A 13,002-nucleotide genomic window follows, 5' to 3' on the forward strand; every position below is an offset into this window, starting at 1 on the left:
GGGGAAAAAAAAAGGAGGCACTAAAGGTTTCTGATAAAGGAGTGATATCATTGGAGGGCTGTCTGAACAAGGTTAATTGGGCTGTGATAAGCAGGCTGGATTGAAAGGGAAGAGCAAGGAGGGCATCCATGAATATAAGGTTAGTGAGAATAAGAAAGAAGAGGTTCTAGGTGGCTTGTCAGAGACAACGAGAAGGAAATGGAACTGGGACTTGGGACTGACTGGAGTCTATAACTAAGCAAAGGGATGAGACGAGTCAAAGATGACTCCATGGGAGTGGGAGAGTGGCAATTCAACTGATGGGGATTCAGTGTGACCTGGTGGAAAGAGAAGTGGGTTTGTGGGGAGCACTCCTAGGTCTTCCTATGACTATATAAAGCATGACTCCTCTGGGCCTCAGCTTGCTTGTCTTTAAAATAATGATGGTGTTGATGATGGCTAAAGTCCCTTTCAGCTCTAAATCTGGGGAACTCTGAGTTAGGGAATCTTTGAACTTTAATGCCATTGTCAAAGGCTGGACGGACCTCACAGTTAGCTATGTAACAAGTTTTAGTGTGTTTATCACAAATGAAATAACAGTTGTAGCACTAAAAAGCGTAGGGGAAATGCAATTGTTTTTTCTAGATTTTTTTTTAGAACTGGGGGAATCTGAGAGATCATCTGATCTAATGTTTTTATTTGACATCTGAGGGACTTGAGAGGTTATGTGTCTTGCCCAGAGTCATAGAGTGTGGCTTAGTGGCAGAGCCAGGGCTAGAATTCAGTTCCACAAAATTCAGTATTTGTGCCCCTCCCCCAACTTAGGCAGGACTTGATTGGCCCATCCTAAGAGCCAATCACTCTTTTGAACATCCATGGGCCACTTTCCATAGGCAGGTAAGTTGCAAACATGAAGACTGAGCAACCTCCACTGGGACTTTAGTAGTGAAAGCAGAGGAGGTGCCTCCCCTTTCCTGCTGCCAGCCTCGTATATATTTCCCCTCACCTCCTTAGACTCAGCCAAAAAGGTCACCTGATCTTCGAGATCTTGGGAGATACCCCTAGTTTTAAGTCTGGAAAGTAGCTTGCTAGTGACCCACTTCAGAGGAAAAATAGATAGTTACCATTGAAATGAATGGAAAGGATGAATGTAGAAAACACAAAACACTTGTATACCCCACAGAAACAGCTTACCAACCTTTGTTTAGCTATCCGACAAAGGAATCCTTTCTTAATTAAAAGGATCAGTTCCTAAAATGAAATTCGATTACTGCCAGTCCTTCCAATTTATTTATTCCTTAAACTGTGAACAAAATTTCCTTTAAACAAACTGACAACTGATTCCCACCTCCAGCCCCCTTTAGAATGAATATTCCACCACCTTTTCCAGGATAAAAGGAAGTACAAGAATGCAAAAGATATGTGAGGAATACAAAACACTATCTCTTTCTGGAATCATTCTCTGATAGAGTTATGAATAGATTACGATTAAAAAGATGTGAGACAAGCACCAAAACAAGACAGCAACAATATTTTAGAGTCTTTGTGAGTCTTCAGGTATGACTATTCCCTTCACCAGCTGATCATAATGCTTACAAGACCTAGGAGATGATCTTTGGGAAATGCTGTAACTAATAACAAAAAAAAAAAAAATTCCTCATTTTGAGGCCAATCTGGTGGTGAGCTTATCCCAGGGGTGGGGAACCTGCAGCCTCTAAGGCCACATGTGGCACTGTAGGTCCTCAAGTGCTGCCCTTTGACTGAGTCCAAACTTCACTGAACAAATCTCCTTAATAAAAGGATTTGTTCTGTAAAACTTGGACTTGGTCAAAAGGCTGCACCAGAGGATTTAGAAGACCACATGTGGCCTCAAGGCTAGAGGTTCTCCACCCCTGGTTTATCCATATTAAGCTATACTGGTTCTCAGACATAAGACATATAGGTTATCCCTGCATCTGTATATTATTATTACTATTATAATTGGCTAACATTTACATCAGTACTCTCAGGTTTACAAAGTGCTTTATATAGATTATCAAATTTGATCCTCATAACAGCCCAGTAAAATAGGTGCTGTTATTATCTTCATTTTCCAGATGAAGAAACTGAGACTAAGAGAAGAAAAGTGATCAATACAGGGTGCCACAGCCAATAAGTATCCAAGGCATGATTTGAAGTCAGGTATTCCTGGCTCCAAGTCCTGTGCTCTATTCATTGTACCACTGTTGCCTATTTGAAGCCTCTCCAGCTTGGTGGGACCTGCCCAAGCTTACAATCTGCTGACAAAAATAATCCAGAGTCGTTACCAATCAATCAATCAATCAATCAATCAAAAAGCATATATTGAGTGCCTCCTATGTGCCAGGTACTGTGCTAAGTGCTAGAAATGCAAAAAGAGGCAAAAAATAAGGGGCAGGTAGGTGGCGAAATGGATAGAGCACCAGCCCTGGATTCAGGAGGACCTGAGTTCAAATCTGGACTCAGACACTTGATACTTAACTAGATGTATGACCCTGGGCAAGTCACTTAACCCCAATTGCCTTGACCAAAAAAAAAAAAAGACGAAAGATAGCCCCTGCCCTCAAGGGGCTTCTAATCTAATGATACCAGGATGAAGCACAAAAAGACTATACAATCTCAATATTAATCAGATATCAATGCTTCAAGAACCTGCCATTTTAGTGGGGTAGGTCTGCCCTCCCTCCAATGCAAATAGTGATTCCTTCCATATCTTAGCAGACAGTTTATGAGAGTTACTGTAACACAAAAGTTTTCATTTGTGTAATACAAAACTTTAATTTTATCTTCACAACAACCACACAAGGTAAGCAGTACAAGCATTATCGTCCCATTTGCAGATGAGGAAACTGAGGCTGAGTGAGTAACTTGGTCAAGATCACACAGATTGGCAGAGCTGGGTTCAAACTCAATGAATCCCCATCAATAACTGGATAATCCATAAATAGCCAAGCACTGAATCAACCAACCAAATACTTCGTCTATCCCTCACAAGTTCCAAGGAGTATCCCTAGTGGCCCATATTGCAATAGGATTCCCAGACTCACCATGAGATCAGTCTCCCTGGAATTGGGTGAGCCATGAATTGTATTTTAGGACAGCAATTCAGCAGACTGAGAAAACTGTAGAGTCATGAGATCATAAACTTAGAGCTGGAAGGACTCGAAGAAGCCACTAAGATCAAGCCCCTCATTTTACAAATGAGGAAACTGAGGTTGAAAGAGGCTAAATGACTTGTCCAGGGTCACATAGAGAATAAGGGTCACAGATTTACAGTTGAAAGGGCCTTCTTCCTAAAGAGGTCTGACACTGTTGTGAATTAAGAGGGGACTTTGTACCTTCCAAATATATTGTAGTTGACAATCTTTGAATGATCTCTCTTTCTCAATGCTTATGGACACTGGTGACATTTGAAAAGGAATACTCTTGAAATTTTAACACAACAGAGCCAAGACTAAATAGAATAGACTGGTGGCCATATTCTAATTTTCTACTCAATGGAAGCCTACATTACAAAAACTGTAACTTTAATGGAAAAACCTATTGTTCCAACAAGCATTTAAGCACTAATTTATTAAGTACAGGCAATGACCAGAGAAGGTCTTTTGACCCTGAAATAGAAACCAGATCCTTTAGTTCTCTTCTTATCAAACACATTCACAAGAACTGAAATGTCTAATAATAACTACATGCTGTAATTCCCTCTTTGAGTATCTGGGCAGAAAAACTGTATTTCCTCCATCAAACTTCCTTTTATGTTGCAACAGCAAGAAACTCACTTTCAACCTGAAACCCCGAATAATCCAGAGTCATAAATTTGTCTCTAGGAACAACATAATTTGCATGGTTTATGTAAATGAAGCCTGAAGCTTCACCTTCCTGTTTAAAGTACTTTAATTGGTGCATAAGAGGATTTATCTATTTACAATTGGAATGAATTCACCCCCTTCCCTCCAGTCCCCATTAGGCAACACAACTAGGCCATGCAGACATTTGGCCTCTGTGAATGGGTAAAGATTCACCCTGCTGTCCAATATGGCCAATCAGATCTTTGAGGATCACCTAGATTGAGCTTGGTCATAGCCAACCTGTGGAACAGAGGGCAAACCTGATCACTCCTGTGTTTCAGCGATCTCTACTGCGAACTGGCCCATGGATTCATGGCAGATGTTGGGGAAAATTGATCAATATATTTAAAGGAGGGAAGTATGCAATTTGAACCTTTTTGGTCAATAGAATCTTTCCCTGTCCCCTTCTTCCAGTCATTCTGCAAGCCAACAACAATGGTTACTTCTGGGAAGTCCCTTTGCAGTACAGAAGCATCAACAGTCAGCCTCTCCATAAACAGCTTCTAACCAACTTCCAGTTAGATCTACTTTGGTAACATAAAATTGAAAGAGATACTTATATGATGAATGTCTGTTGTGTATGAAGTAAGTGTTTCAGCTAATTTCTGTTTTTAAAAGTCTTTGGTAAACCTCAAGAAAATGTGCACGAGGACTATGAAAAAGAGGAAAACAACTGAGAAGACATTTCATCTCAAAGACATAAATATGAAAGGGTTTTAACTTCCTCTCCCTAGACCCTTGGAACAAAACCCACAAATCAGTAATGTCAGTTGTAAATGTTCCTTGGGTGAAAATTTAAATGCTTTCTAAGGCATATCATACATCTCATTCCTAACATGTGAAATCTCAAAACGGGCAAACCCCTCACCATCTATTTCTAGGATATTAGCACATTCCCTTGTCCCAGGAACCAAGTTAAAAAGGTAAAGAAACTATGAAGGTTTTTTTTTTCATAGTTTGTGAAATATTTTGAGGGCTTACTATTTAATATCCACACTATGAGAAACCTGAAATTGAAAAATCCTTTTTTTTCTACCTTATTCTCCATCATTGTGCCCACTGAGTTAGCATTCTTTATCCCGTAGATAGCTTGCTTGTACACAGGCATTTTCGTATTGTCTCTCTCATTAGACTCCTTGAGAGTATGGACTGTCTTTTGGTTTTCTTTGTATCTCCATCACTTAACATAGTGCCTGGCACACAGTAGGTTCTTAAAAAATGTTCATTGCTCTTTGCTGAAATATTTGGTACTGGGAGACAGATAGGAACTGGATGTATGATTTCATTGGCATAGGAAATCCCCAGAGGAAGAACCTCCCTCCACTGATGAAGGTTAGCACTTTTGCTATAATCTATAATTCTTTGGAGAGAGTAACGAAAAGGATAGAGATTCAACCATTATGTGTGGGACTCGATCTCAGGTTTTCCTGGCTTTGAGGCCAGCTCTTCATCTCCTACACCTATTGGTATTAATGTATTTAAAAACAAAAAAACCAAAAAGTTTTGCTAGGGGAAGTAAGTGTGATTCCTTGCTTCTATTATAGGTTTTGATTTCTATCCCTGCCACTGAATTTGATATTACTTTAGAAAATCACTCCCTCTTTTTCTGTCTCATTAACCCTTTCTATAAAATAAGTTCAACACAATGAACCATTGCAAAACATTTTATAGGCTATCAAGATTAAACAACATGATGTATTGGTAAAAGAGAAATGTTATGACAAAACTTTGCTTGATCAGTGGGTTTAAAATCCTCCCATCAAAGTTGTCACATGTAAGTACAAATATTTTCGAACAGCATAAACTAGCCTCCTTTGCAGCAGCACCCTTTAACATACTGAAAGTTTTGTTCTAACCTTTTCTGAGGGAATTGTGAAATTCAATTTATGACACAGAATTTATTCCTTTTATCCAAATAAAACAAAAGTGGACAGAAATCAAGTTTTACAAAAGAAAAAAAATCCTATCTGGTTTAGGAAGAGCAAAGAAATATGAGGAACATATAAATTTAAATAACTATTCACAACTTGACTTTGAAGCTCAGGGTATAACGAACCCGAAACTCATTAAATGGAAAATTCAATTGCTCCTATTCAGAAGTAATGTTAAGACATGACTCATACCTCAATCTGATATGAAGACTCAAACAAAAAAGTTAAAATGGTCACTTTTCAGATCATTACATATATGTATGTTCTTTCTTAATACAAAGGATGGCAGACATCAGAATTCCCAATATTTAGCCAATGCAATCTACCTAGAAATTACTTTCTCAGAAAGGAGTGGAGTGGTGGTTTTCTTCATCAATGTAATATAAAACCTGACTCAGTTTTGAGATGCAAGAATGAACACATGCTACCAGCATCTTCACACAGAGAAAGGAAGTTATTACAAATGCTTAGCTTTCCGAATGAGCGACTACTTCCTGGTCACAGACAGGACTGAATAAATGCATTTGAAAATTAAAAGTCCTAAAATGTAAACCTCCTAAAAATAACTTCCCCCCATGTCACTAAAATGCTATTATTCATCTCCATCTCATTCTCCAGCCCTCACAGAACATCAAGCTTATTCAAAGAAAGCTGAAATGTCTCTACTGAAGAAAAACTGCCAAAAGTTCTTAGCTTTGAAAGTGACCTAGACCAGGGCCACAATAATGGGAGCACTAGTTATAACATCTTACCATTATGGGCAAACATATTTACTTGATTTTTTTTTTTAAATGAACTGCGTTCCCACTGAATGCTACCATGAAGGGCTACAGGAAGAAACATTAGGAAAGACACAGAGAAATCAGATTAAAAGGATAACTCACCAGTTCTTTGGCACTGAAGGGAAGTAAAATAGCTGCTCTCATGGGCCACTTGTCAAACTGTTAAATGATTCCCCATTAAACACCCACCAAAACAAAAACAACAAAAAACAAACCAGACAACTCGACAAGGAACTCTTCTATAATAACCCTCACAAGGAACTACTCATAAAAACAGCACCCACGGAGGACTGCACATTTCTACCAGCATAGCAAGCTTAAGTATTTCCTGTTACCACCACTCCTATTGGTTCCCACAGGTGCAAGTGCCTATGGGCGGCTTATCTTGCCTTCCTTAAACCAACCAACTGAAGGAGATTTAAGGCTGACCCAAGTCAATAAATTTTTCTTGAGGGCTAGGAAGTATAGGCTTCAAATTGGAATAGCATAGGATTACTTTAGTAAATACCATTAGCCAAAAAACAAACTAAACTCCCTACCCTCAACGGCCCCCAAACCCCTCAAGTTACCATATGCCAACAAAGCAGAGAATGAGAGCCAACAACAGAATGCCTAGTTGACCTAAGCACTGGAAAACATTATTCCTAGAAGTTCATTAGTCTTTTCAAAATGCCTTGATGCTAATGTGTTTGTGGATTTTTTTTTTTGGTAAGGCAATCAGGGTTAAGTGACTTGCCCAGGGTCACACAGCTAGTTAAGTGTCAATGGATTTTTTTTTTAATAAAAAGGCCTTCTCTAAACAGATGTTAACAAATATATAAAGGGATTCAAGCAGCTAAGTGCAGAGCTCACCACTAGAACGCACTGCAACGTTAGCACCAGAGACACTCTAATCAAACTTCACTCACTGGAAACTCAAGCTGAAAACTCAGATTCCTTTCCAGTATATAACATGTCAAATAGGAGCTCTCTGTGCTTAATTTCTCTTTCCCCCAAAAGACATATATGATGCAGTAGCATATGTTCCATTAGGGAAAAGGGAAAACTTCTCACCATGAGTCACATGTGACTAAATTCTTATAATTCTAGCTTAAAGACATTTGAAACACATTCATCCATACAACTGATAGCAAGCCCCAAATTCACATCATGACTTTGGCCCATTTTCAAGGTCAATATCAGTGTCTCGTTAAAAAAAATTTAGGGGGTATTACACTTGTTCCAATTTTTATTTTAGTTTCACTAATGACTAATTTAAATGGGTTGTGTCAATTATTTTTTATGATAGCTGCCCAAAACTGGTAGCAAGCCCCAGATTAACATCAGAACTTTGATTAGCCCATTTTCAGATTCAATATCAGTGTCTTGTTAACAAATATTATATAGGGGTACTACAATTGTTCCAATTTTTATTTTAGTTTCATTAGTGAGTAATTTAAAAAAGGTTTGTGTCAAGTGCTTTTTATTCGAATCTATCCTAATGAATATTGCTCTCTTCCACTTAACCAACCTTTGATAGAACCTGATGGACCTTAGAGGTTGGTTACCCAGCTTAACCATTACTTGAAGCATTAATTCTCTTTATAGTAGCAATCAAACAACAAGCATTAATTCAAAGATTACTGTGGGAAAGGGGCATTGTGCTAGGCTCAGATGATACAGACAAAAATGAAGCAGTCCTGCCCTCATGGAACTTACATTGTATCTTTTCAGGATTCATGGTTAGAAAGGTCCTTCAAGATCATCCAATTTTATCTCTGCTATTTACACAGAACAACACCAAAGTCTACAGAAGTTACTATACCAAAGATCACAGAGGCACCAAGTCAAGATTTGAACCTAGGTATCCTGATGCCAAACTCACTATACCATGCTACTACCAATTTGACATTTGACTTTCTCCTAGAACACAGATGTCCTAGAGTTTTCAAGTGGAAAGATACCCTAGGTCTAGCAAGGTTAATACCCCCATTTTACAGATGAACTAACTAGGGCTCAGAGAAGGATGTGATGTGCCCAAGGTAACATAAGTAGCAAGTGTCCAAACCAATACTGTGTCTGAACCCAGGACTTCTGCCTCCACATCCAGTGCTCTACTTACTGCTTCTAGAAGACTGCAGAAGAAGGCATAGGTATGGTGGATGTGAATAACCAGTGTCCCACAAAACAAAAATGAAATAAATGCAAAGATTGCTGAAAGAGAAAATGTAAAACCAGCAAAAAGAGCAAGCAAATAAACCACATTCTTGCTTAGAATTTGGTTTCATTTTATTTGATGGAAAAAGGTTCATTTTATCCAGTAAATGCAAGTTAAAAGGAAATTCCCTTCACTGTGCTGCTGAATATTTGAACATTTAGCTTTTGATAATATAGTTTATGGTTAAAAGCTATTATAACCAAAGAAGAAACCTTGTTCTGAAAAGATTTGAGTCTTAAACACAACAGTCTTGGCCTCTAAGTCAAGTGGACAACTACTTCCTGGTAGAAAGGCAAAACTCAGCCCAGAACTTGGCTTTGAGCGTCCCTCCTATACAAGGAAAATAGACTCCCAAGCCTAAAGTGTCAGAACCAATGTTCTTCCTATAAAAACACCACCCGATTAAATAAACAAAAACAAATTCCAAGCACTCAAGGACTCAAAGGTCATTCAAGAGAAATTGTATTCATTATTACTTCAAGCTTATTGCCCAAATACACATCTCCACTTGTGTTCATTTTTTTTTTATGCTTTTTGATGAGGCATTTGGAGTTAAGTGATTTGCCAAGGGTCACACAGTATGTTCATTTTTCAATCAGCAAAATGAGTAGCTTTGATTGGTGCTATCTATGGTAAAGAATTCCCAGAAATCTTGGATTTAAGTTATTCTCATCTGTCAAGATTTATAATATCCACACCTTTATTGAAAGGAGTTCCACATGGAGCTTCAAATGAAGAGCTATTCCTTCCCATAGTAACAGGGGGAGGAAGTAAAATCGATGTCTTTCAAAGTGTGCATAGGTAATTAACTAGGATTCTGAGCATTACAAAAGTACAATGTGGGATGGATTTCTGTCACCTATTATTGGGAGCCCAATCTAAAACAGAATCCAGATCTCAGTATAGAATCCTCAGGTTGAAAGTGGAGATTATAGAATTGTTCCAGTTGCAAACACAGTCCACACTTCATATGAAATTTGAAGCAATATTAAGGTATTCTGAGTAACAATTTAGATACTTCCTCATACCTGGGATGAGATAATACGTGTAAACTTAAAGTGCTACGCAACTGTCATCTATTATTATCATCAACCACAGTAGGTATTTCTGTATCCTCTTCAACTGGACAGATCTATAATTCATCCAAGTCTTCTCATCTTGTAATTTTTGTTTATATCCCCCTCCATATGTAATCCATAAGGGTGTCACTCAAGATATCGGAGGCTTTTGTTCAGGTTTCTTAACATTAACTGGGTGGCAGTATATCAGCTGATTTGTTATAGAGGCATCTGGATGGTACAGTGGATAGAGAACTAGAATGAAGTCAACAGGATGAGTTCAAATCAAGGTGTGACCCTGGGTGAGTCAGTTAACCTTTGTCTGATCTGATTTCCTCTCTGTGGAATGGGAATAAAAATAGCACCTACCTCTCAGGGTTGTAAAATGACATCATATTTGTAAAGTGCTTTGCAAACTTTAAAGCACTCTATAAATGCTAGTTATTATTATTGATAACAACAACAACAATACGTAGCAGCCTACTTGCACCCACCAAGAGTCAGTATTGTACTTTGGGTGACCCTCAACTTTGGCTCTTCAGAGATTTTGGTATTCCATTTTGTGGACTTTGGATCTTAATTAGGAGGTTCTACCGTGCAAACCTCATAAAGCTGTCCACAAACAAGAGCAACTGGAGGCCCTCAGCATCCATCCGCACATGGATATGATACATGTAATACTTTTCATTTGAACTCCACTCTGGGCATTTTCTACGAGGGGCAAACATCTTTGGTGAACATATGCATGTTTTAGATATCCTGGAAATATTTCCAGTCTAAATCCAGGCTATTAAGATGAAGGACCGAAACCACCCACCTTGACAAATATGTGCTTGGAAAGATTTCTTATTATGAAACCAAAAGTCCACTAAGCCATAGTCTAGACTTGTAGTCTTTTCTTCTTCTTCCTCAGAAACAGAAATGAAATTGATGGGGGGGAGGGGATGAGGGAGGGAGCAGGTGTTGTTCCGTAAGACAACGAATGTAAGTAAGCTATAAGGAAAGACCCTCTACCCTCCTCCTATCTAGAAGCAGAAAGTTGTTCTTGCAGGGCTTGTGATAGGTTGATATTTACTTTCTCTCCAGGGTTTCTCTAGTGACCAATAACGTGCATTTATTTGGAAGTAAGTTAACCAGAGTTAGGGGTACAAGTCTGCGACAATAATGAAATCATGCTCCCTAGTCTCACAACTAAAAAGATGATATTTTATTTTGCAAAATGCAGACACTCTAGACCAAGTGTTCTTAACCTGGGGATTGTCACCTTTAAAAAATGTCAGTATCTTCCATTGGTTTCTTTTGTAATACTATATACATTTTATTTTATGTATGTAAAAATTTTTTCTGAAAAGAGATCCAGAGGCTTTACCAGATTGCCAAAGGGGTCCCAGAGACCAAAAGGTTAAGAACCCCTGCAGCAGCCCCTGGACAAGCTTGTTTGTAGCAGGGAAGGAGCCAATAGTTTGGGAGGTGAAAAGCAGATGGGGTGTGGGGAGGTGGGGCTGTACTGCCTGGGGAGGAAGGGGAAACAATCAATGGACTGAGTTCCTAAGGATCTGGGAGAGGATGGAATCAAGAGCACAAGCAGGAAAAGATGGTTCATTCTATCCTCAAATTGGAGCAACGCAGGTGACGATGGGTGAAAAGATAGAGTTTCACGTGTGCTGGGGGGGGGAGGAAACAGGGCAGTAGGCAGTGGCACCACATTGGGAGGCAGAAGCCCTGAACTCTCAGCTCTGGCATCTACTCCCTGTGCCTGGGTAAATTATTTCTCCTCTTTGGGTCTCAGTTGCCTCTTCTGTAAAATGAGAGGATCAGATTAAATGACCCACAAAGTCCCTTCTAGTTCTAAATTCATGTTCCTACGATTTGAACTATAGTTAAAAAAAAATGATCTTAACCTTCCGAGGCCGATCGGAACAGGGATAATGCATATGATCGCCTTCTGAGTTCTGGACGCAGGTACTCAATGATATTTCTCATGAGCCTTCTTTATCCAGGTGAAACATCCCCTGTTCCTTCAACTACTCCTCCTGGCAAGAACATGAGACCCTTCTCCGTCCTGACTGTCCTCCTCTGGATGCCCTACCACTTGTCAATGACCTTACTAAAAAGCAATGTCTCAGACTGAACACTATACTCCATTTATGGTTCAACCAGGGACTATTATCTCCAATCCTAGATGATAGACTTTTCCTAATGGAGCCTGAGATTGAGTTTGTCCCCCACCTCCACCCCACCCCTCACTTCCCAGATGGTGTATGAGCTCCTTGAGGGCAGGATCTGTGCTTTTGCCTTTCTTTGTATCCCCAGAGCTGAGCCCAGCCCTTGGCACACAGTAAATATTTAACAGATGCTTTGCTAACTGACTGCTTACTGTCTGTTACATGCAATGTTGATGTACTGGCTTATATGATGTTGCCTTGGAACAAATTCCCATCTCTATGCTTTTGCACAGGCTTCCTATGTCTGAAAATCATCCTCTCCACATTTCTGCCTCTGAGAATTCCTAGATTCTTTCAAGGCTCAGGTCAGTGCCATTTCCTGGAAGATGCCTATTCTGAGCTCCATTGCTGCTCTGTGCAAGTACCCTATCTACTTCATGTATACATACATATACACACATATGTATGTGTATATGTACACACACATATATACACATATTCCCATTGCCTGTCAACATTCATATTTGATATCATATATGTACATATATAGGCTATAGCTACATATATCATATATATGACTTATGTGCATACATGTTTCCTATTAGTAAAATCTAAGCTACTTAAGGGGAAGGAACTCTTTCATTTTAGTCTTTGTATACCCAGTGCCTAGTACATAGTAGAAGTTTAATAAATGCTTGCTGAACTGACTGAGCTATGATTGATACAATACTTATGTATCTTATGGAAAGCTGGGTGGCACAAGGGATAGAGGACTGGAACTGGAGTCAGAAAGATCTGAGTTCAAATTTGGCCTCAGACACTTATTATTTGTGACTGGGCAAGTCCCTTAACTTCAGTGTATCTCAATTTCCTCATTTGTAAGATGAAAATGATAATAGCAACACACTCCCAGGGTTACTGTAAGGATCAAATGAGATAATATTTTAAAGTGCTGTGTTATTATTATCTGATTTGAATCATCCACATATCTGTGATTTCATCAGTGTGGGCAGCCATCCCCCCC

At 39.1% G+C, this 13,002-nt stretch overlaps 1 protein-coding gene across 6 annotated transcripts in view; it reads right to left on the bottom strand.

Annotated features, from left to right (window-relative positions):
• The window catches only part of TAOK3 (TAO kinase 3), a 240,464-nt gene that overhangs the window by 218,813 nt on the left and 8,649 nt on the right, over nucleotides 1–13,002 (bottom strand). For 2 of the 6 annotated variants that reach the window (XM_027863628.1, XM_027863651.1), the window contains exon 1: nucleotides 6,661–6,857. The exons of the other annotated variants lie outside the window; for them this stretch is intronic. The gene's annotated coding sequence lies outside the window, so the exon portion shown is untranslated. Of the gene's footprint in view, nucleotides 1–6,660; nucleotides 6,858–13,002 lie in introns of those variants that run through there. 6 annotated transcript variants of the gene reach the window in all.

The sequence above is a fragment of the Vombatus ursinus genome, unplaced genomic scaffold (genome assembly GCF_900497805.2).
Source record: "Vombatus ursinus unplaced genomic scaffold, bare-nosed wombat genome assembly UNPS02001287.1, whole genome shotgun sequence".
NCBI lineage: Eukaryota > Metazoa > Chordata > Mammalia > Diprotodontia > Vombatidae > Vombatus > Vombatus ursinus.